The sequence below is a fragment of the Homarus americanus genome, unplaced genomic scaffold (genome assembly GCF_018991925.1).
Source record: "Homarus americanus isolate GMGI-L3 unplaced genomic scaffold, GMGI_Hamer_2.0 scaffold11302, whole genome shotgun sequence".
Taxonomy (NCBI): Eukaryota; Metazoa; Arthropoda; class Malacostraca; order Decapoda; family Nephropidae; genus Homarus; species Homarus americanus.
In genome coordinates, this window is record NW_024736744.1 from 1,753,016 (window position 1) to 1,777,304 (window position 24,289).

Sequence of the window (24,289 nt, forward strand, 5' to 3'; positions counted from 1 at the left end):
CCTTGCCCATCTGTAGTACCTGTATAAGCTAGATAATTGCAGGCACTCTAATCTCTCAGGGTAACTGAGGTGCTGAAGTGCAGGCACCAGTCTGGTGATCCTCCTTTGTACATTTTCAATCAACTAACAGTCCCTAGCATATCTTGGGAGCAAGGCAGGGTGAGAGTACTCCAGGCGGGGAAGCACCTCACTCTTGAAGAGTGTTACGAGAGACGGACCATCTAGATACATATCTGAATAACCTTCTTATAAAACCTAATAATTTAGTTACTTGATTAACCTTCTTCTCACACTGGCCCAAGAACTTCAGTTCATTGTCAACATACACACTGAGGTCCTTTTCGCATTCAGTCTCAATTAATGCAGTTTTTTCGTCCCGTTGGGACATACGATACACCTTACATTTCCCCGAATCATGTACAGGGCCATACCCTTCCAGTTTAATTTTTAGCCTTTCATGGGGCCCGCTGTCTAGAGCCTTGGCAAAATCGAGGTATATGTTGTCAATATTGCCATCCTGTTCCAGAATTTGGGTTCAAACTTCCAGTACCTTGAGTAAATGTGTTAAACAGGAGTGCCCCGGCATAAAACCATGTTGGCAATTCTATACAAGGTTGTTTCATAGTAGATGTTACATCATGGCATCTCTTATAATACTGAGGCACCACCACCACCACCACCACCAGATGACTGAGGCACCACCCAGGCACCAGCCACCACTACCACCAGATGACTGAGGCACCACCACCACCTCTACCACCAGATGACTGAGGCACCACCACCTCTACCACCAGATGACTGAGGCACCACCACCACCAGATGACTGAGGCACCACCAAATCACCACACCTGGATGACTGAGGCACACACCACCACCACCACCACCACCACCAGCAGATGACTGAGGCACCACCACACTCACCAGATGACTGGAGGCGGCCACACCACCTCTACTCACCAGATGACTGGAGGTGCCACCACCTCTACCACCAGATGACTGAGGCACCACCACCTCTACCACCAGATGACTGAGGCACCACCACCACCAGATGACTGAGGCACCACCAAAATCACCACCAGATGACTGAGGCACCACCACCACCCTACCAGATGACTGAGGCACCACCACCACCACCACCAGATGACTGGAGGCACCACCACCACCAGATGACTGAGGCACCACCACCAAGCCACCAGATGACTGAGGCACCACCACCTCTGGCCACCAGATGACTGAGGCACCACCACCTGTACCACCAGATGACTTGGAGGCACCACCACCTCTACCACCAGATGACTGAGGCACCACCACCACCACCACCTCAGATGAGACTGAAGCGCCACCTACCCACTACCACCAGATGACTGGAGGCACCACCACCACCTCTACCACCAGATGACTGAGACACCACCACTACCACCAGATGACTGAGGCACCACCACCTCTACCACCAGATGACTGAGGCGCCACCACTCCTACCACCAGATGACTGAGGCCACCACCACCACCACCACCACCTCAGATGACTGGAGGCACTCACCACCACCACCTCTACCACCAGATGACTGAGGCACCACCACCACCAGATGACCGAGGTGCCACCACCTCTACCACCACATGACTGAGGCACCACTCACCACCAGATGACTGAGGCACCACCTCACCACCAGATGACTGGAGGCACCACCACCTCTACCACCAGATGACTGAGGCACCACCACCTCTACCACCAGATGACTGAGGCACCACCACCTCTACCACCAGATGACTGGAGGCACCACCACCTCCTACCACCAGATGACTGAGGCACCACCACCACCAGATGACTGAGGCACCACCCGCCAAAATCACCACCAGATGACTGAGCGCCACCACCTCACCACCAGATGACTGAGGCGCCACCACCACCACCACCACCACCAGATGACTGAGGCACCACCACCACCACCTCTACCACCAGATGACTGAGGCACCACCACCACCAGATGACTGAGGTGCCACCACCTCTACCACCACATGACTGAGGCACCACCACCACCAGATGACTGAGGCACCACCACCACCAGATGACTGAGGCACCACCACCTCTACCACCCAGATGACTGAGGCACCACCACTTACCACCAGATGACTGAGGCACCACCACCTCTACCACCAGATGACTGAGGCACCACCACCTCTACCACCAGATGACTGAGGCACCACCACCCCTACCACCAGATGACTGAGGCACCACCACCACCAGATGACTGAGGCACCACCAAATCACCACCAGATGACTGAGGCACCACCACCACCACCACCACCACCAGCAGCAGATGACTGAGGCACCACCACCACCACCACCACCAGATGACTGAGGCACCACCAAAATCCCCACCAGATGACTGAGGCACCACCACCTCTACCACCAGATGACTGAGGCACCACCAAAATCACCACCAGATGGCCACCACCACCACCATATGACAGGAGACTACATTACCACCACCAACACCAGATGACTGAGGCTACATTACCACCATATGACTGAGGTATCACCAGAGGACAGAAGGCTACATCACCACCAACAACACCAGATGACTGAGCCTACACCACCACCACCAGATGACTGAGACTACATCACCACCACCAGATGACTGAGCCTACATCACCACCACCAGATGACTGAGCCTACATCACCACCACCACCACCAGATGACTGAGCCTACATCACCACCACCACCAGATGACTGAGGCTACATCACCACCACCACCACCAGATGACTGAGCCTACACCACCACCACCAGATGACTGAGGCTACATCACCACCACCACCACCAGATGACTGAGCCTACACCACCACCACCAGATGACTGAGCCTACATCACCACCACCAGATGACTGAGCCACACCACCACCACCAGATGACTGAGCCTACATCACCACCACCAGATGACTGAGCCCATCACCACCACCACCACCAGATGACTGAGCCTACATCACCACCACCACCAGATGACTGAGGCTACATCACCACCACCACCACCAGATGACTGAGCCTACACCACCACCACCAGATGACTGAGGCTACATCACCACCACCACCACCAGATGACTGAGGCTACACCACCCACCACCAGATGACTGAGCCTACACCACCACCACCAGATGACTGAGCCTACATCACCACCCACCAGATGACTGAGCCTACACCACCACCACCAGATGACTGAGCCTACACCACCACCACCAGATGACTGAGCCTACACCACCACCACCAGATGACTGAGCCTACATCACCCACCAGATGACTGAGCCCACATCACCACCACCACCACCCAGATGACCTGAGCCTACATCACCACCACCACCAGATGACTGAGGCTACATCACCACCACCACCACCAGATGACTGAGCCTACACCACCACCACCAGATGACTGAGGCTACATCACCACCACCACCACCAGATGACTGAGGCTACACCACCACCACCAGATGACTGAGCCTACATCACCACCACCAGATGACTGAGCCTACACCACCACCACCACCATGTTGTACAGTACATGAAATAGCGTAAATAATGGACTTAGGTGGTAGATAAATACAGGGTACAGTGCATATAAAAACACATATAAATACACAAAGAAAAAACATATGGTTAAATAAATATTGATTATGTCATTATCGTCAAGAATCATTTGAAAGTAATTAAGTTGTCATTACTTTTCTCTGTTAATTTAGTGATTATGGCATTATTGGCAAACAACAAGTAGTGACAAAATTTACACAACTTAAGATAATTAATAATATTATAGCGTAAATTTATAATTTTTAGAGCGTTTAAAAATAAATATAATGAAAAACTATTGCCGTATAAACACCTGACAGGGAGCGCTGGTCACACCCTTAACACCAGCTCTAAGACGTGAGGAAATGTTTTTGGTTATATTGTCTTGTCAGGATTAATTTGTGTATTAATATATAGGAGATGTGTGCAGGGATTATAGAGAGAGTCTTATAATTGTTGTGACAATATTTTGGATAAGGTAAGAGACATGCTGAACATATAGGCAGGGGTTATATTTTACCCTCATTATATATACTAAGAAGAACATAAAATTGGAGGAAACTGGGCAGTCTCGTTTACACCCAACCCCTATTGCTCATATATCCATCCAATCTACATTTGTTACCAATGAAAGCAACTTTGTTGAAGCCCCATGGTGTAATTTTATGTCTTTTGTGGACATGACAGTACAGTGCAGTGCAGTATGCTCAGACCCTCAGGCTGAGTGTGTCAGTTGTAAACAGGTGACATGAGGTGACTGCAAACTTGTGTTAATTTATTACGTGAAGTGGTATTAGAAAAGGTTGTTCCTATTGATGAGACTTAACTAATGTTAAACACAAAATTGCTCTAACGGAGTTGTGGCTAAAACTGTAATACCAAAGATAATAATAATACTGTAATATTAGATGGTACAGCAGATGTCTGTGTCTAACCTAACCTAACCTAACCTAACCTCCCCAAGTTCTTTATAGTAAATATAATATTTTGTTTGTTACAGGAGATGTTACAACAAAATGTTTGGAAATTGAACTGCTCCATAACAGCTGAAAATGATAATGGGCGTATGGAACAAAAGCTCCCACCAACACTACCACCAGTGTGGCATGATCATCACTGCCACCACCACTACTAGCACCACCACCTATGGCAAGGTAAACTAAAGGAACAGTTCTCTTAGCCTATATAGGAAATCTTTCTATCCATCAAACCCTCAAGACAAGTTGTAACTGTGCTGCTGTTAGTCATTTGTCTGTCTGTCTTCCTTTTTTATATCTTTCTATCTATTTAACAGTCGGTGGTTCCCAGCCTGTTGACCATGGGGGTAATTTAAACCATGTGAGTTCATAGTAAAACTAAACAGGGCTTCAGGGCTTGACCCTCCTAGCAGAGTGCCTGAGTTTGAACCAGGGGTCTGTAATCCTCATATTTGTGACCGGCATTATAGCATCCAAAATATGTGATGATCGGTCGGCAAAGTTGATAAAGTAAAATAAGAATGTTGGAACACTTGATGCAGGAAACACCTTATGTGATAGTCTTTGTTAAACTGGTAAATTATACCTGACAATGCTAGTACATAAAATACTTGTAACAATTACTGTTGAAAATCTGCTTCAAATTCTTTTGTTGCCTTTAAGCAGATGTGGACAGTTACTGTCAGCCATATATTAAAAATAATATTCAGACAATTTGACCAAGGACAGCTGACAAAGCCATGAGATACTTATTTCCAGTAGAGTCTTTATGCCAGCAGCATGTGGTGGCCAGGCAGTCACCCATCTAAGTACTAACTTTGCTATTCGGACAAGAAGCGGTGTTTCCAACGTGGTAGTACTGTGTGCTCTTGGTGATGCACAGCTGCAAGGGCAGATCCAGGAGGGTCCTGGGGGTCCAGACCTCCTCTTTTTCATCAGAAAGTTCCATTACTTTTTCTTTAATGAGGTATTGTACTCAGGTGTTTTTGTATAGTAAAAAATAATTATTATTGACCTCAAAATATCTCCTAATATCAAGAGCACATGGCTTCAAAATGGCCTCAAAATGCCCATGATATTGGTCAGCGTCCCCCCAGCTGGGTGGGCTCACTGTGCTTGCCATGTTCCCCCACCCACAACTTCTTGGACCCCCCTTTTAATATTCCTGGATCTGCCCCCAAGCTTGGACCTACAGGTTAATATCCTGAAACATATTAACAAAACCACAAGAGTCATTGTTAGACTTTGGAGAAAATAAACATGAATCAGGTAACACAGTAGACTTGTGTAAAGAGCAAGTACTGTACTCTACTGTACTCTACAGTACTGTACTGTACTACACTGTACTCTACAGTACTGTACTGTACAGTCCAATACTGTACCGTACTATACTGTACTCTACAGTGCTGTACTGTACTTTTTTTTTCTTTTCTTTTTTATTGGGCACCTCCCTACATCCTTGTGTAAGGTGAATCGCAGAAGCGTTTACAGCACCCAACAGGGAAGCATGCTAAGTTCATGCTTGCCTTTATGTCTCACGAGTTAAGGGCGTAGAAGCCTGAAGAGTCAAGGACGTAGAAGCCTGAAGAGTCAAGGGCGTAGAAGCCTGAAGAGTCAGTGGTTTATGTCATTAAGTTATTGGAAGCTCCAACAACTTTCCCTGAATACGAATTCGCAATTTTCGACTTACACCAGGTACCTACTTTACTGCTAGGTGAACAGGGATTAATGGGGGCTAGGAAGTAAGTCCAAACAACTTCCACCGGCCCGGGAATCGAACCCGTGACATCTCGCTTGCGAGGCAAGAACGGTACCACTTATACCACTGGTCCCCCCTGTACTGTACAGTACAGTACAGTACAGTATTCTACTCTACTCTACTCTACTCTACTCTACTCTACTCTACTCTACTGTACCACTTAAAGCTCACGAACAATCAGTAGAAAGACAATTGTGGTAGCAGCTTTTATTAAATTTGAACCAGATTTCACAAAAATTGCAGAGATTATTCTATTGAGTCGAATTATATAAGAACCTAAGAAAATAAGGAGTCTGCAATAGGCCTGTTGGCCTGTGCATGGCAGCTCCTGTTGGGAGTTACTACCACTCTATCATCCATGAATCTATCTAGCCTCGTTTTAAAACTTTCCAGCGTTCCAGCACTTACTACAAAGTTGCTAACTTGTTCCACTCATCCACCACCCTATTTGTGAACCAGTTCCTTCCCATCTCCCTCCTAAACCTAAACTTATCCAACTTAAATCCGTTGCTACGAGTGATATCCTGCTCTGATATTATATGAACTGTATTTATATCTCCTTTATTGATTCCTTTCACCCACTTAAATACTTCTATCATATCTCCCCACACTCTTCGTCTTTCTAGGGAATGCATGTTTAGTTTCTTTAATCTATCTTGATATGGAAGGTTTCTAAGTCCCGGAATTATTTTCGTCATTCTTCACTGCACCGACTCCAGTGAATTGATATCCATTCTATAATAAGGGCACCAGAACTGAACAGCATAATCGAGGTGCGGTCTGACTAGCGCAAGATATAGTGTAGTTGCAATATGACCTCTGCACTCTTATTACTTACACTTCTAGATATAAAACCTAATACTCTGTTTGCCTTATTTCTAACATTAATGCACTGTTATTGTCACCTCTAGTAGGTTCTGTAATTAGTTGTTTTAAAAAATTGTCCTGTACTGCATCTAGGAAGTCTTCAGATTCATAGTCACCTACAATGTTGATCCAGTCAATATTTCTGAAGTTGAAATCCCCCATAATGCACAGGTTGTTGTATTTTGCTGCCCTACTCATTTCCTGCCATATGGGCTGAGCTGCTTCTTTCCCAAGACTTGGGGGCCTGTAAATCACTCCCATAATTAGTTTTTCTCTTCCTTCCATAACTTCTACCCATACAGACTCGGTTCCTATTTCACCCTTTATTGAATTATTAATACAACATTTTAATGTATCCCTGACGAAGAGTGCGACCCCTCCCCCCTTCCTACCTTCCCTGTCCTTGTGAAAAAGGTTGTACACTTCTATGTGGTACTCTGATAAAAAGTTGTTGCTCGCCAGATTCATCCAAGCTTCGGTGATTGCTATGACGGCTATGTTCTCGGTACATACAACCGCTCTCAGCAAGTCTATTTTATTTGTAACGCTCCTACTGTTTGTATAGTATACATTTAAACCTACCCTTCCCTGGTCCTGTTTTACCCCTTGTCCTGAGTAACCAATTTTACTCCCCAGGACCTGCTTGTTTTTTGACTCCCACTTACCCTGACCTCTCTAATGCACTTTGTAGTAACTATTTCCTCTTATTGTTCAATGTGAAACATAATTTTATGTTGCATTAGTATTTATTACCACAGTATAGTACCATTACTGTACTTGTCTGAATACAGTACTGGTACAGTATATAGTTTAGTTCTATATTTCTTAATGCCCAATTTTAAGTTTTATTTTAATACATATTACATAACTACACTGTGTGATGGCTGATTTGTTGTTTACAATGTGGCTAATTAGTGTATAAAGGTTGTTGACCCCTGGTTTAAACCATCTGAGCTAATGATGCCTGACAGAGTTTTGGGTGGCAATGGGCCGCTACTTTATTATCAACAAACTGGTTATCTCGGTGCTTCTGCCATTCTCGTCTACCTGTCTCTGTGAAGCGGGTATTTTCACGCCGTTGAGCATCAAATAGAAACAGTGCTGTTGGCTTCACGTGGAAGATGGCCTCCACTGTGCCCTGACTGTGACTAAACCACTGATTGGTGACAAAAAACAATGTCATCCAACCCACTGAGATGTAATTAACTTTTTCAATGTTCTTTTTGCATGTGCGTAAATTATACGCACACGCACAGCTTCCATAGTTTTGATTACCCGAGTTGTTGTGGAGTTGAGTTTATTTATGTGAGATTATAATACACAGCCAGACACAACAGAGGTTCACATACACTATCCATGACTTGGAATCTTTTATTGTGTGGCAGCTAGCTACTGGTACTGTATATACCACTAATAATAATAAAGTATCATATCCAACTGCTCATAACAGTGACGTTTAGCATGTTTCATCGAAGAAAGATTTAGACTTGGGCAACGGAAGTTATCACATCTTGTCTGGGGGTCACAGAACAGAAGAGGTTGGGAACCACTGATCTAACTGCTTATGTGTCTGTCTTTCTCTGCCTCTCAGTATATCTATCAATTTATCTATCCACTATCTATCAAGACAGTATCTATCTATCAATACCTGTCTCAGTCAGTTTTATCTATATTTGTCAATCTATTTATCAATAAGTATTTGTCAGTCTGTCAATCTATGTACTGTAAGTCTATCCATATGGCTTACCAATATCTTGTCTATTTATTATTTCGAGAAAGTATATAAAGGTGATTTAAAACTTGCAGCCACAGTGTAATTGACTTTTGAAATATTCTAAATATCTTTAATTATTCCAAAGGTCATTAATTAACACTAATTACCTAAATTATTAAACTGTGAACCCAGATCCTTAATCACCATGTAAAGTTGTTCCTTTGTGTTGTATTATATTATCTTTATTTAGAAGCCGCATCATTTATATAGAGTTTAATAAGTGTTAAAACTGTAGGATTTATTGAGGGATCCCAAGAGAGAGTTTGAACCAACGGGAAAACCTGTTAATCCGTCACCTCTCAATCACCGTAGGTGCCGGATGACTGGGATTCTACCTGTCTGTCTAAACTACTGTATTAATGTACCACTAATTTAGCTGGGAATATTAAGACAAAAATGATAAGCATGGAAGGTTTACAGTCCCAAGAAAGTTGACATAAAACAAACAACTTCTGTACTGAATGACTATTAATTTATGGACATATTTTTATCATAAACTGTTGTGAATATTAAATGTTTTTGTTTGTTTGTTACAGGTGAGTTAACAACCCTTGGGAAATTGAACAGCACCATCACAGCTGGAAATGATCACTGCAGGCTGAGACAAACAGCTGCCATTGTAGAACTTAATTCCAATAAACACTATAGCACCACCACCACCACTCCCACATATGGCAAGGTAAACTAAAGGAGTCATTTGTCTGTCTTTCATTTATATCTTTCTATCTACTTAACTCTTTATGTATGTTTGTGTCTGTCTGTCTTTCATTATATCTATCAATACCAAGTCTGTTTTATCTAGAGTATATCTGTCAATCTCTTTATCAATACAAGTACAGCCACTCCTCTATTTGGGTTAGGGGCCCAAATCCAGGTCGTAAGTCGAAACTGTGAAGATAATACATAGAAAATCTAAAATGGGTGTCTCTTTTTCTTCTCAGCACCACAAAACTCTCACTTTTAAGCTTGCCAGCCATTTTAAAGGGAATTACAAACAAAAATTTTGTCAGTACACAGCGCGATCACTAATGTCGGGACTCGAAAATACGTTTCATTGCACAAGAGTTAGCTCGCTGAGTGAGGGAGCGGAAGATGGTCACAGAGTGTAGGGGGAGCGTTGCTAGGGAATCGGCAGAGGTGGCTTAAATATACCGGGGGATCCAGGGTGGTGGACCTCCCAGTTAGGAGGTTAGGTGAGGTTAGATAATTTTAGGTCATTTGCGAAGGAAACGTCAAAGAAGAAAACTTTCTTAAAATTGTCTAAACCATCGGAAAAACACACTGCTCAACTCGAGAGCCATGTTGGTTGAAAATGTATATTTACCAAAGTAATTGTCAGTCTACCAATCTATATACAGCACAGCACAGTACAGCACAGCACAGTACAACACAGCACATTTATCTATATCTATCAGTATCTATTTTTATATTTTCATCTCTCTACTTCTGTCTATCACCCAATCTATATCTACCTGTCTGTCTGTCTGTCTAAACTACTGTATTAATGTACCACTAATTTAGCTGGGAATATTAAGGCAAAAATAACAAGCATGGAAGGTTAACAGTCCCAAGAAAGTTGACATAAACCAAACTTGCATAAAACAAACAACTTCTGTACTGAATGACTATTAATTTATGGACATATTTTTATCATAAACTGTTGTGAATATTAAATGTTTTTGTTTGTTTGTTACAGATGAGTAACGACTAAACCCTTGAGAAATTAACAACTGGATCATGGAAACACTACTGTTACAGGTATGTCTTTATGTCTGTCTAACTGTCTATATTTATCTATCTGTTTCTCTATATCTTTCTATCAGTCTTTCAATACCTGTATGTCAGTCAGTCTATCTTTTGGTATCTATATCATCTGTCAGACTGTCTTTATCTATACAAGTATCTGTCGTATCTATATCTATGCTGTCAGTAAGAAAGATATTGACAGTGAGTGAGGAAGGTGGGTACACAAGAGGTACAGTGAGTGAGGAAGGTGGGTACACAAGAGGTACAGTGAGTGAGGAAGGTGGGTACACAAGAGGTACAGTGGAGTGGATGGCAGACTGCTGGATGTTGCCAACTGTAAGTGTTGTGTATGTGCAGGTAAATATGTGTCCACAGCAAGACTGAAGAAACTAACACTGAAGATTATCCCTGGACTGTGTGGATGAGTTCTGCTGCCTGGATGATGTGATCAGTGCTGGAGGGGGTGCTGAAGGCTGCTGTGTTGTGAGTCATGGATGATGGATGAGTTCTGCTGCCTGGGTAACGTGATCAGTGCTGGAGGGGGTGCTGAAAGCTGCTGTGTTGTGAGTCATGGATGAGTTCTGCTGCCTGGGTGACAAGATCAGTGCTGGAAAGGGTTCTGTTCATTGTCAAGAGCCAGAAATGGCTGGAGGAAGATTAGGGAACTGTTGTCTTTATTGTCAGCAAGAGGACTTTTCCATCACATGAAAGGAAAAATGTATACAACTAGTGTGAGAAGTGTGGTGTCATATATCCGTGAAAACATGGGCAGTTAAAGAGGATGTCATATGCAGTCTTGAGTGAGCTGAAATGAGAATGGTGAGGTGGATGTGTACTGTGACGCTGAAAGATAAGAATCCCCGTTCAGAGCTAAGAGGACGGCTGGGTATTGAGAGTATCGGCCAAGATTTACGTATAAGTAGACTGAGATCGGGCATGTGGAGAGAATGGATGAGACCAGCTGGGTTAAGTGGTGCATGAGTCTAAATGTGGTGAGGAGGAGAGCCAGTGGTAGGTGGCCAAGAATGACATGGGGAGAGATTGTAAGAAATGATCTTAGAACCTGACAAGACAGACTGCAAGAGGTGGTGTGGAAAATGGCTGTATGATTTGGATGGTGATGATGATTCTGTTCTATCTTTCTGTTAACTTTCATTCTATCTATCTATACTACTGTACTGTATTTCTCACCATATTAAAGGCAACCACTGATATAGCATGAAAGGTTTACTGTATAGTCCCAGAAAAGTTCACAGATTTTACTCTGCAAACCATTTCACACAACCACGTCATTGAATTTCAAGAATGTGTGGATAAGTGTGACGTCTTTATCCCTCTGCGGTCTAATGTATTTCTCCGTAAATGTGAGGAATGAATAAAAATAACAGTAATAAATAAAAGGAAGGAAAAAATACTGCCTTGCCTTTGACAATTGTTTCACTAAAGATGTAGGAGACAGGGGTGTGCTCCCCCCATCGTGGGCTGACTCCTGCCGACGTAATAAATGTTTATTGACCTTTTCATGATCATTTCTTTTAATTTTTTTGCTAACTCTGTGTGAATGATTGTGTGTGGATGTAACAGCTAACAAAAGGTGAATAAAACTACATATATCTACGGAAAACTACGAGTTGAAAAATAACAATGATGCAGCTCTCGGCTTGGCCTGGTAGGGAGAGGCTTAGATCCCTGTAACCATTCCCACCTACCCCCTTCCTCTCCCATGATCCACCACTAACTCCCATGGACGTCAGAAGTTTTTATTTTCTTTATTTTTTGACCTTATGGTAATCATTTTTTTTTACACACTCTGTATGAATGACTGCAGGTGCATATAACAGTAAAAAACAAATGAATAAAATAGTATCTACCTTAAAATAAGAGTTGAAAAATAGCAATAACACAGCTTGGCCTGGTGTATATGTATACAGTTATATATGATGTAGGGTGAATTATGGACTCATTTGTTTGGTTAAAAATATGTCTTATATGGTGGGAAATATGGTGTATCTCTCAGTCTATCTCTCTACATCTTTCTGTCCATCTGTCTACAGTATATCTGTCTTATATGTACTGTAGACAGAACTACTGTACTAACCATGATAGGCAGTTGACAATGCATGTGATTAATACCTGTGATTAATACCTGGAATACAGTATAAATATTTACAGGAAAATGTCCAATATATTCAGCAACTTGACCACTTTAGTGATATAGAACCAAGAAAATATTGTTTATTGTTTTTATACCAAAACACTGGTGATTGTCTTTCAGACATATCAGTTGTATATCTTTAGTGGTGCATCACTGTGTCCTGGGTTCATTCCCCACCCTGGGACAGATGTTACCCTCACTACCAAACATGGCAGGTTTTCTGCAGGTACAATAACTACAGTTTCCTCCCATACTGTACAGTATTAGCAGACCAACTGCCCAAATGGCTCATTGCCGGTAGTTATGATGTTGCTACTTTAACTTATACAAATGTGAATCATAATTTAATGCTGACTCAGCCATAGTGAGCCTCAACATTTATGCTACTGATGAATGAGTCTTGATCACACACAACTATAAGGCGGCCTTCTCTTGCCACTCCATCTTCCTTCTGGCCTTTATTGTGGAAAAGCCAAGAATTATTATTGTGTGAGGATGTAGTGGATCTCTGAGGTGACAATGATAAATATTTTGGTGTTAAGTCGGTGGTGTGAGTCCGGTACTGTGCAGGTCTGACCCTGTTACAGATTACTGCAGGGTCTGAAGACCTTCCTTAAAAGGTTTAACTTGGCAGTATTCAGAAGGTCACAGCTCTGTATCAACACAGACGTCCTCAATGGCACTTGATGGTTTATAACAAAGCCATTTTTTTTATTACTGACTTTTGCCCTTGATGATGTGGTTCAGCCATTATCAGATGCAGGTCATGAATAAATGAGGATGGATTACATTCATCAATCTCAAATGGCAGCCATCACCTGCAGAAGTTAGCTTTAGGGATGGTAGTCATCACCTGCAGAAGTTAGCTTTAGGGATAGCAGCCATCACCTGCAGAAGTTAGCTGTAGGGATGGTAGTCATCACCTGCAGAAGTTAGCTGTAGGGATGGTAGTCATCACCTGCAGAAGTTGGCTGTAGGGATGGTAGGGAGGGATGATCCTTAACCAGTGACTAAGTGATAAAGAAGGTACCTGTAGCTTCTTTATTTGTCCTGGCATCACATGACCCAGACTGTGGCCTCACACACGTGCTCTACTGTTTGTCCTTAAATCCAAGGTTAACCTGAGGTCTGACACAAATAGTTCTGTTCTTTAGTTAAGATTCATGTGTTGTATAATACAGCATCACTTATTGTGTACCTGTACAGTATTTTCCATATACAGAACTGTATACTTGCATTGTCTATATACAGTACATGCTGAACTGTATACCTACCTTGTCTATATACTGTATACCTGTATTGGCTATATACCTGCTGAACTGTATACCTGTATTGGCTATATGCAGGTTGAACCAATTGTAAACTTATATGATAAGTTTACTGAATAAATATATATCTATCTATCTAAAGTGGTCTAGTGTATGTAAATATTTTGAGCTTTTCCCTGATAATGTTGTTTCATCACAGGTGTTACTCTGTTGTAGTGTGAGCCAGTGTGAGGTGGAGGTCAATATTAAACTGAGGTGTTTAGCTGCAGCTCTGGAAGATTGACAGTTTGTCTTCTTTTAATTATAAACCAGAACACCTTTATTTATCACTTTTTATCCAGGTATAATTTGGCTAAATTTATCTTTTAAATTTACCTGGACTTAGAATGCCATCACAATATGATTTGAAATTAGAGAAAAAGTTATATTCAGTTTCATTTTGTGTTTTCAAGGACTTTAGAATTAATATGATTTAGTGAGACTGTTGAACCGTTCCAGTTCTTTACATATCTTTATCATTTATGTTAAAATAAACAATAAATACATTTTATTGTTCATTAAGAAATTAAATCCCATTAGTTCGGTGTCATTTAATGTTGCCGTAAAATCTGTTGACTGACTTATGCGGCAATTATTCTGTTATAGTCATGCCAGTTAATGTTGTTTTAGGAGATATAGTTTATAATGTAGTGATCTCCGTTAAAACAAACCATATTGTTATTTTCTAAATTTGTCGCGCTGGGTTATGAAGGTGTGCATGGTGGGAAAGGCTTTGGAATAAGGAATACTGAAGGTGAAAGAACACTTGAGTTTGGGATGTAACATGTGTTTAAGAATAGGGCAAGTAGGCTGACCATGTAGGCCTAAGGCAGGTGGCACAGAAACCCAGATTGGCTATATTTTTGTCAGGAAATTAGAACAAGTTGCTTGTTAAGGATGCTTGTGTGTGTGTAATAATAAAATAATAATAATACCCACATTCATTCGTGTATCTCGTGACCCAGTTAGTTTCCTCCTTTCTCTCCTGAACCATCTCAGTTTAGCCTCCAGGTACTGTACTTCTGTGTGTGTGTGTGTGTGTGTGACATGTTACTTAAAGATGGAGGGAGAGGAAGAAGGTGGATGTTCCAAGAAGGAGAGTGTGGGAATTGTGAAGGAACTGAATGTAAAGGAAACATTTTCTTGTGAGTTGAGAGGCTAGGAAACAGCCAGTGAGGGGCAGTGTACCAAGACGCTGGACCATAATAAAAGATGTTCCGTTGAGTGTGGTTGATGGCGGGCATGATGAAGTGGAGAGAGAGATAAAAAGAGAAAAGAAGATTGTGTGAGACGTGGAAGATGGTTGGCAACAGAGAGAAGTACAGTACCTGGAGGCTAAACTGAGATGGTTCAGGAGAGAAAGGAGGAAACTAACTGGGTCAAGAGATACACGAATGAATGTGGGTAGTTAGAGGTAGGCAAAGAATAACATGAGGAGAGGTTGTGGAGAAATGTTGGTACTACGATAGTAACTGAGTATGTTTGTTGGTTGGAATAATGAGGAACAATCTGAATAAACTGAACAGAAAATGAAAGAATAATTGAACACAAAAAATGAAAAATGGTCGAATAATGTCAAAATACTGTAATCGGAACTCAGTTAATTCGTATTTTCAGTAATTCGAGTGACCCGGAGTCTCTATTTGTCGAGTCAATGAGGGTATAGTGCAGTTTATGGTCCACAGAATTAGTGAAAGTATAAATTAACGGAGTTCCGATTATTTTGACATTAATCGACAATTTCTCATTTTTTTTTGTTCAATTATTCATTCATTTTCTGTTTAATTTGTTCAGATTGTTCCTCATTATCCCAACCAACAAACATACTCAGTTACCATGCCTTGACTGCCACATTATTTATTTATTACGGTATTATTTACTTTATTATTGTAAGTATATTTTATACATACAGTACTGTATTTATATTTGTACAATAATTATAAGTTGAATATTGTATGTGGCAGCCAAGGCAACTTTCGAACCACTCAGCTATTTCAGATTCACTCCAAATTCAAATCGTTTAATTCATTTTTTGAAAACATACGAATTAAGCCGAAGTCCGAATTACAACTATCTGATTTAACGAGGGTAGAGTGTATAGTGTAAATACCCCAGTAGACTGCATATTATAGTAGCAACAAAACTTCAGAATTTTTGTGATGTATTAAATCTGATTATGCCATACATTTTTGTCTTTATCTAGATGTGCTTAACATTAATATTTCTAAGTCCAAAAATTCATTGTTGAAAATATTTGAAGTCCAAAAATTCAGCATTAAAAATATTCTAAGTCCAAAAATTCAGCATTAAAAATATTCTAAGTCCAAAAATTCATGGTTAAAAATATTTTAAGTCCAAAAATTCAGCATTAGAAATATTTTAAGTCCAAAAATTCAGTGTTAAAAATATTTTAAGTCCAAAAATTCAGCATTAGAAATATTTTAAGTCCAAAAATTCATGGTTAAAAATATTCTAAGTCCAAAAATTCAGCATTAAAAATATATTAGTCCAAAATTCACAATTAAAAATATTCTAAGTCCAAAAATGACCAAAATTTTACCTGGGCAAAATTTGAGTAATAATAAATTGTCTAGTTTTAGGGGTAACAAATTTCTTACCATTCTTAAGAGCTCCAGCTTGGCATCTCTGTGTTTATGTTTATTATAAGGCATAATGGACTACCTGGACGTGGGGAGAGTAACTCAGTGGGCGCCTACTGAGTATTCTCCCCACGTCCAGGTAGTCCATTATGCTTGTATTTTTTTATAATATTGGTGAATGATAATTTGAAGAGGTTTTTCTCCGGAGACTCTTCCGATTATCTTTTACCAAATTTTTTCAACGTTAGTCCTGGCAATGGCAAACTCAAAAAACACTTAAGGGTAAAAAAATGGCATTTTTTTCGGCCATTTTTGGCTAAAAAATGGCTATTTTTTCATAAAAAATGGTATTTTTTCACATTTTTAGCTATTTTTCCATATTTTTAGCTATTTTTTTCATATTTATAGCTAGTTTTTTTTTATATTTATAGCTATTTTTTCATATTTATATATATATTTTTTTTTATTTGTTATATTTATTTGTATTATATGTGTATAGTACATTTGTTTTTCATTTGTATATTATTTTTGCATTTCATTTGTATATTATATTTGTATATAGATAATTTTTCAGATGCTATATGAAAGTATTTTGCTTCAAAATGTGAAGCTGAACTTTCCTGTAAAAGTTGTAAAGAAAAGGTTAATGAATACTGGTAATGACATTTAGACATTTATTAATGGAAACAATGGTATAATAAATTTTTCTTTAGTAGGGCAGCAGTGGCCAGCACATGGCCATCCAGGGTAGCAGCAGCAGTGGCCAGCACATGGCAGTCTAGGGTAGCAGCAGCAGTGGCCAGCCCAGGACAGTGTCCAGGGCAGCAGCAGACAGTCCAGGATGGCAGCAGCAGTGGCCAGCCCATGACAAGACAGGACAGTGTCTAGGGCAGCAGTGGCCAAGACAGGACAGTGTCCAGGGCAGCAGCAGCAGCAGGCACTCCAGAACAGCAGCACCAGGGGCCAGCCTAGGACAGGAGTGTCCAGGGCAGCAGCAGGCAGTCCAGGGGGCCGGCAGCAGCAGTAGTGGCCAGGACATGACAGTGACCAGGGCGGCGGCATCAGCAGGCAGTCAGTCCAGGGCGGTGGCAGCAGCAGGCAGTCAGTCAGTCAGTCCAGGGCGGCGGCAGCAGCAGTCAGTCAGTCCAGGGCCGTGGCAGCAGGCAGGCAGGCAGTCAGTCCAGGGGCGTGCAGCAGGCAGGCAGTCAGTCAGGGCAGTGCAGCAGCAGCAGGCAGTCAGCAGGCAGTGGCAGCAGCAGGCAGTCAGTCCAGGGCAGTGGCAGCAGCAGGCAGGCAGTCAGTCCAGGGCAGTGGCAGCAGCAGGCAGTCAGTCCAGCTTAGTGGTAACCACTCACCACAAAGTCCAAAATAATATTTCTGTACAAAATAGAAAGTAAAATTAATAATCACACTTATTTAACCAGAAAATTATTTTAAATATATTAATGACAATGTGCTGTAGTGTTTTAGACAATTTAACAAATTACTTAATATAAAAATTTTAATTTGGTAATTGAAATCCTTCACCTAATGAACCTTGATAACATACTGCCAAGTGTTCAGGGAATATTATCAGTAACTGTACAGCAACTTAACCTCACCATGTATATTGTACCTGTTTAGTTTAACCATAAGAGTTATTGAGTTATAACTACAATAAACCTGTATGTCTGGTTCAGAGTTTTGCTAATATATTTAAAATGTTTTGTCTTTCAATGACTGCTTTAGGAATTATTGATTTGTCAACAAATTAATTTTAACTAAATTCACGTCAATGAATATCTTGTGTTGGTCAGCCACAGGTCTCGTTATAATTATTCATAATTCTACAACGGTCCAGTACAGTACAGTATATTAAAAGTGAATGTTGTTAAGATTAATTTATTATTTCTGAAGTGTACACATCTTGTAGTAACTAAACATGTACTTATACACAAATCCATCTACGTACTACTGAATTAATTCAGAAAGTCGAGCATTAACACTAGTAAAAGTTAATTTACTCGTGTTAGTTTTAAATTTTATGTATATATTGTTTCTTAAAGTTTTAAGAAGTTAAGAGTAAAGTCAAGTTATAACCAATAAAAGGTTTAAAGCAAGATATTTTAAAACTAATTTATCCTAATGCAGTATTATTACATGACCCTAAACTGAAGGTTTTATCCTCTATAGAAGTACCACATTAATCCACTTTATCTTGTACAGTAATTGAAGAACATTAGTGATGCACCGTTAATAACCAGATTTAAAACTTCCCAATAATCTGCCGCCAGATTTAAAACAGATTTAGAGTTAATGCTATAATTTAGGTAAATTTTATCATGCAGGTAAAACAGTCAAGTCACTATTTAGTCTCACCACCAAAGCCAGACTATAAACAAAGCAAAATATCAGCCAAATAACAGTATTTAAATAAAGCAATATACAGTGTACTCTGGTGGTAAAGAACACGTCCACAAATACATCAACTCTAGAAATAGCCTTACGGAATTCTTGAAGCTGCAATATTAGGAGCAGCTGGGTTTTAAATTTCATCATTATTGCGGTGTTTAAGTCTACCCGGCACAACACGCAGTAATTATAAACATAACTCGCTAATCAAGTGGTCAACTACTTGTAGGTAAATAATTTAAAGGCTGTTGGAAGCTGCAACCATCCAGGAAGAATACCATCTACATTAAATATTAACTATGGTATAATAAAAAGTCCGGACTAATGTTATAACTCCAATAGAGACTTTATAATGTTTAAGACTTATTTTGGGGCATTTAATCATTATTTACTCATTCACTAATAAAATTAATCTTTAAAGGGAGTCGTTTATCATTGACTAATGTTATCAAGAACTCCTCTCCTGCCTCAACGACCTACTGAATGTCGTTCATTATAGGTTAATACTGTACCAGGTCGTTTTTCATTCTAATTTTAATAATATTGGTAAATAAAATATTTAATGTACTTTAAAAGTGCTACAATATACAAAATAATCTTCGTCAGGTACTTGCCTTACCAGAGTATTTTTCTCAATAAATAAAAGCTACTTAGTCTGGCCTGATAATTTATTCATTACCATATAGTGAAGTGCTGTAGACGGACCTGCACAGAGGACACTGCCATGTTATCCCACACAACTACAAGACAATGATCAGCGACCGAGTGACACGACCGTAAGTAGTGAACAGACTATAACTGGTTTCCGTAATTACTGTATTCTGCCGGTAATACAAATTTTACCGAGTAATTTCTTCAACCAAAACAGACGGCAAAATGGCATCGGCTAATACTTTGTTTACCAATACTGATTATTCCACAAAATATTGATATTTAACTTATATTAATTGGTGCATCCCTAATATTGTACTGTACTAATACTTTGATATACTGTATATACTTAAGAGTTAACTAGACACGGCAGTTCACGAGTCACAATTACTGTACTGTACTTTGTCGAGAGTTTAGTGAAGAAACCACAATGATTTACCCTGGACTGGTGCAGTGTGGTGCAGGTCCGTGCAGCAAGAGGCGTTCACCAGAAATCTCTCCGGGTCATTTGTTGGATCCTCCATCTTTAAGTCATCATCCTGGAATGAATAATTTTAACAACTCTCTACAAATTAAATAGTTTACCTACAGTACATTACAGGTATCCCCCAATACACAGAACATATGCCTCATAGTTTCAACAAATGTGTACACTACACAGAAGAAAATAATGAATAAATCCCACTTTGATGCCACTTATCTGTATATGAAAGTAAAGATTCTCCCTCACAGGAACATAAACCCAATAATATATAAATTACTTCCACTTAATGAACACACTACCATGAATAAAACTTGTATATTAAGGGACACCTGTCAACTAGTTTACTGAATAAATGAAGCACAACTTAAGTGGAGAACAACGCAGAGTTACACAACCTTATTTTTACCACAGCTCTTTAACTATTGGTGATATCACTGATAAACTTGAATACAGTATTACAAGTACTATGGAAGCTTGGATACAGTGTACAGTATTACAAGTATTATGTAGTTATCCCCCGATTATACTGGTTAACTGCCCCCCACAATGTTTTATAGTACTGTACTTTATTGATGAACATTATGCAAGGTATCTGTTAGATAAAGAAAATGTTTATTACATTCAAGAGCTGTTGGTAAGAGTAAGGCAAAGTAACATTCAACATTTTCTCCTCAATTTCTTGTAAGAATGCAGCAACATTAATAAACAAAAAGGCAAATTAATCAAAATTTAGTTAAAATTTAAAGAAACTAACATTTACAATTATGAGTTAGATTCACCCAATGACTGTCTACAAACATCAACAGGCCGTCAACCCAGAGCATTAATTTACAATTCTTTACAACTACATGAATGTTCCTAGTAAAGTTTAATAAATATCATTAAAAAAATCCACCATTTATAACAGAGGTAAACCACAATCTTCACTAGGTATAAAATTTATATTGAATACGGGTGTAGTTACGTGTAATGGGAACAACGTATTGGACAAATTGAGAACTAGATGCAGGCAAGTTAATAATGCCAAGGTTGATGCCAGTTGTTTGGCTAACTTAAGGATCCTGTTACTGTACAGGACCTTAGAGCCGGCCAGGTGAAGGTACTTGTTGGGGGAAGAAAGATTTTGAATATAAATGGTGGAAAATTAAACCAAAGGCAAGAGACTTAATCCTTGTTGGATGTATTTATAGATCACAGAACTGAAGTTTATTAAGCCAAACCAGTTTAAACGCATTAATACTGTACACAGCATTATGGGCTACTGGTGACACTTGACTGGAGGAATGAAATTACAGAAACAGGAATGCAGATACTGCTGAATATCACAGCCAGTAAACCGTTTGATAAAATATACTGTATACTCCAGACCAAACACACTGTCTCAAGGAATACAAGTCCATTCAGATTGTAGAAACACTGAGCAAGACAGCCAGTCCGATTCCAAATGAAGTCAAGTCAAAGCCCCAAAAGCTTTCAATGGGCACATCAGACCCCAGACTAAGACAATGTTACACACTCGGATCAGGGCAAGACGAGAGGCGTTAAATAGTGTTCACTAGAGGATGTAAACCTCCCATGTGTTTGAGGAGTGACAACACTGACATGTTCTCAGTCAAGTATTAAACAAATTATCAAAACTAAATTTGATAAAATGGCCGTTTCGGTCAATATGCCCCAGTAGTTTATCCAGTGTATTTTAGTGTGACAATCTAATTTGACCTTTAATTCCGGGGAAGTAACGGTCTGTTATCCCCCAAAAGTATGGAAAACTTCAAGATTCATATCTGCCATTATTCTGGCCCCTGGTTGAGATGGGGTTATAAATACTCCCAATAAGGAGATGTAAAGGTTGGGATGGTTAAAACAGTCGGCCGTGTATTGGTCCAAACTGCACTAATACCATAAAGGTACATAGAGCCCTGATGGCGAGCTTCAGGTGTTGAAGAGTTGTATAATGAGCTTCCTGACCTCATTAAATCTTGTAGTACAGAAGCATAAACAAAACGTTCCCATATGACTGGAAAATGACATACACAAGTCCTATACTGAAACAGACGACGTATGAATAACAACAGTACTGTGAATGTTCAGCATATTGTGTAAAGTAAAGCCAATTGGTTTATGCCATTGTCCAGCTTATAGACAGGCAAGAGGCGACTTAATACAAGTTTATAAACATGTAATAGGTCATTACTTAGTCTGGTGTTCACAACTGGCAGACGTCCACACCCCACTAGAGGCTACAGCTTATGGTTGAAGTACAAGTCCAGAAAACTTTAATGATTTTTTTAGCGAGTTGTGAACAATGTTGGAACAATCTGTTGTGACGGCACCGAGTGAGCTGTTTTGTGACTACAGTACAGTACTTGCCAACAGTGAGTAACATAGCTAGTACATGCCCAGTACTTGCCAACTGTAACAGCCAGTTCAGGCCCAGTACTTGCCAACAACGTCTAGATGCGTTCGACCGCCTCTAACCCCAGTGTCAAATTTTAAAGTGAAGTAGACTTGACATAACACTTCAGAACAAACTTTCTAACCTCAGTCAATAAGGTGACCCACGCTGACGACCATTGAGGCAGCAAACTGGTCTTCAGCACGGCAGTTACACAACCAATTGGATCCATCATCTGTAAAGAAATGAAAAAGCTTATGAGGAACAAATAAGTATTAACGAAGTCTTTACGGTGACCAAAACTAAACCATATTTCATTAATTTGAATAAAAGCACAAGCCAAAAACAGTAAAGTATTCTCTGTAGTAACTAGTCAATGTGATAGTTAACGACCATTAACCTATGCTTGTTCATTAACTCGACATTGTGTATCTTCAATATTATTTAAGCTTGTTTAAATTATTTCCTTTTAAAATAAATCACTTAGTACAAAATCGAATAATAAATTTAACCACTGAAATAAATTGAAAATAAAACAGACTATACCTTTAAAGAACAGCGTCTGTCAGGTGAGAGAGACGACCGGCAGCACTTCCCCCTCTGTGACTCTATGAGCACTGCTCCCACAATCACTGCTCTATATAACCTGTCTTCCCGCCAAAGCCTTGTCCGAACGAGGAATCCTAACAAAATAAATACAACCTCAATCGTATATACAAATTTTAATACACATTTTAAGGTAAATTTTGGTGTAAATTAATTTATATCGTAATAGAGAAAAAATATCAATCAGGAAAACTTTACGGAAAGATAAATACAAAGATAAATAGGTATAATATAATCCAAATTCTTCAGCTTCGGAGACAGTCACATGTTGACCATTCAGGGCTGCCAACATTACCGATTTATGCAACTATATCGTACCTTAATGGGTAGTTATCGCTGATTGGTAATAGATAGAAAGATAGATAGATAGATACATACATACATACATACATACATACATACATGCATACACAGATAGATACACAGGCCGGTCAGTGGTGAAGAAGATAGAGAAGTAATTTTAAACAGACAATAAAAAAAGTAAAACAGTTACCCATAAAAAATACGTTTTCTCTTATGACGTCATCAAAGAAAACAAACGTAAATAAACAGTGACGAGAATGAGATTAAAGACAAGACTAATTTAAATGACTTTGAATGAGATTAAAAGCGGAATTAAATGACTTTGAATGAGATTAAAGGCAGGATTAAATGACTTTGAATGAGATTAAAGACAAGACAAATTTAAATGACTTTGAATGAGATTAAAAGCGGGATTAAATGACTTTGAATGAGATTAAAGGCGGGATTAAATGACTTTGAATGAGATTAAAGACAAGACTAATTTAAATGACTTTGAATGAGATTAAAAGTGATTAAATGACTTTGAATGAGATTAAAAGTGATTAAATAACTTTGAGTGAGATTAAAACTATTACTATAGCATAAATTAGAATAATAACAATAACAATAATTAAACTATGGGTTATTTGTGCGGGAAACATTATAGAAATGCCATAGAAACACCAACACAGCCCAACACAAGGAGTGCCAGAGTGTTCCAGCAAGTCGAAGGAGTGC

At 39.8% G+C, this 24,289-nt stretch overlaps 2 long non-coding RNA genes across 2 annotated transcripts; one reads left to right on the forward strand and one right to left on the reverse strand.

Annotated features, from left to right (window-relative positions):
- The first annotated feature begins 3,847 nt into the window (after positions 1-3,847).
- LOC121872449 lies at positions 3,848-17,577 on the forward strand. Its single transcript, XR_006090083.1, has 5 exons — positions 3,848-3,914; positions 4,558-4,711; positions 9,471-9,613; positions 10,631-10,692; positions 17,456-17,577. It is a non-coding gene; the product is annotated as an uncharacterized LOC121872449 (long non-coding RNA).
- A 413-nt stretch (positions 17,578-17,990) lies between these two features.
- Positions 17,991-23,309, reverse strand: LOC121872450. Its single transcript, XR_006090084.1, has 4 exons — positions 23,210-23,309; positions 22,809-22,898; positions 20,224-20,323; positions 17,991-18,119 (listed from the first exon to the last, which is right to left on the reverse strand). It is a non-coding gene; the product is annotated as an uncharacterized LOC121872450 (long non-coding RNA).
- Between the last annotated feature and the right edge of the window lie 980 nt (positions 23,310-24,289).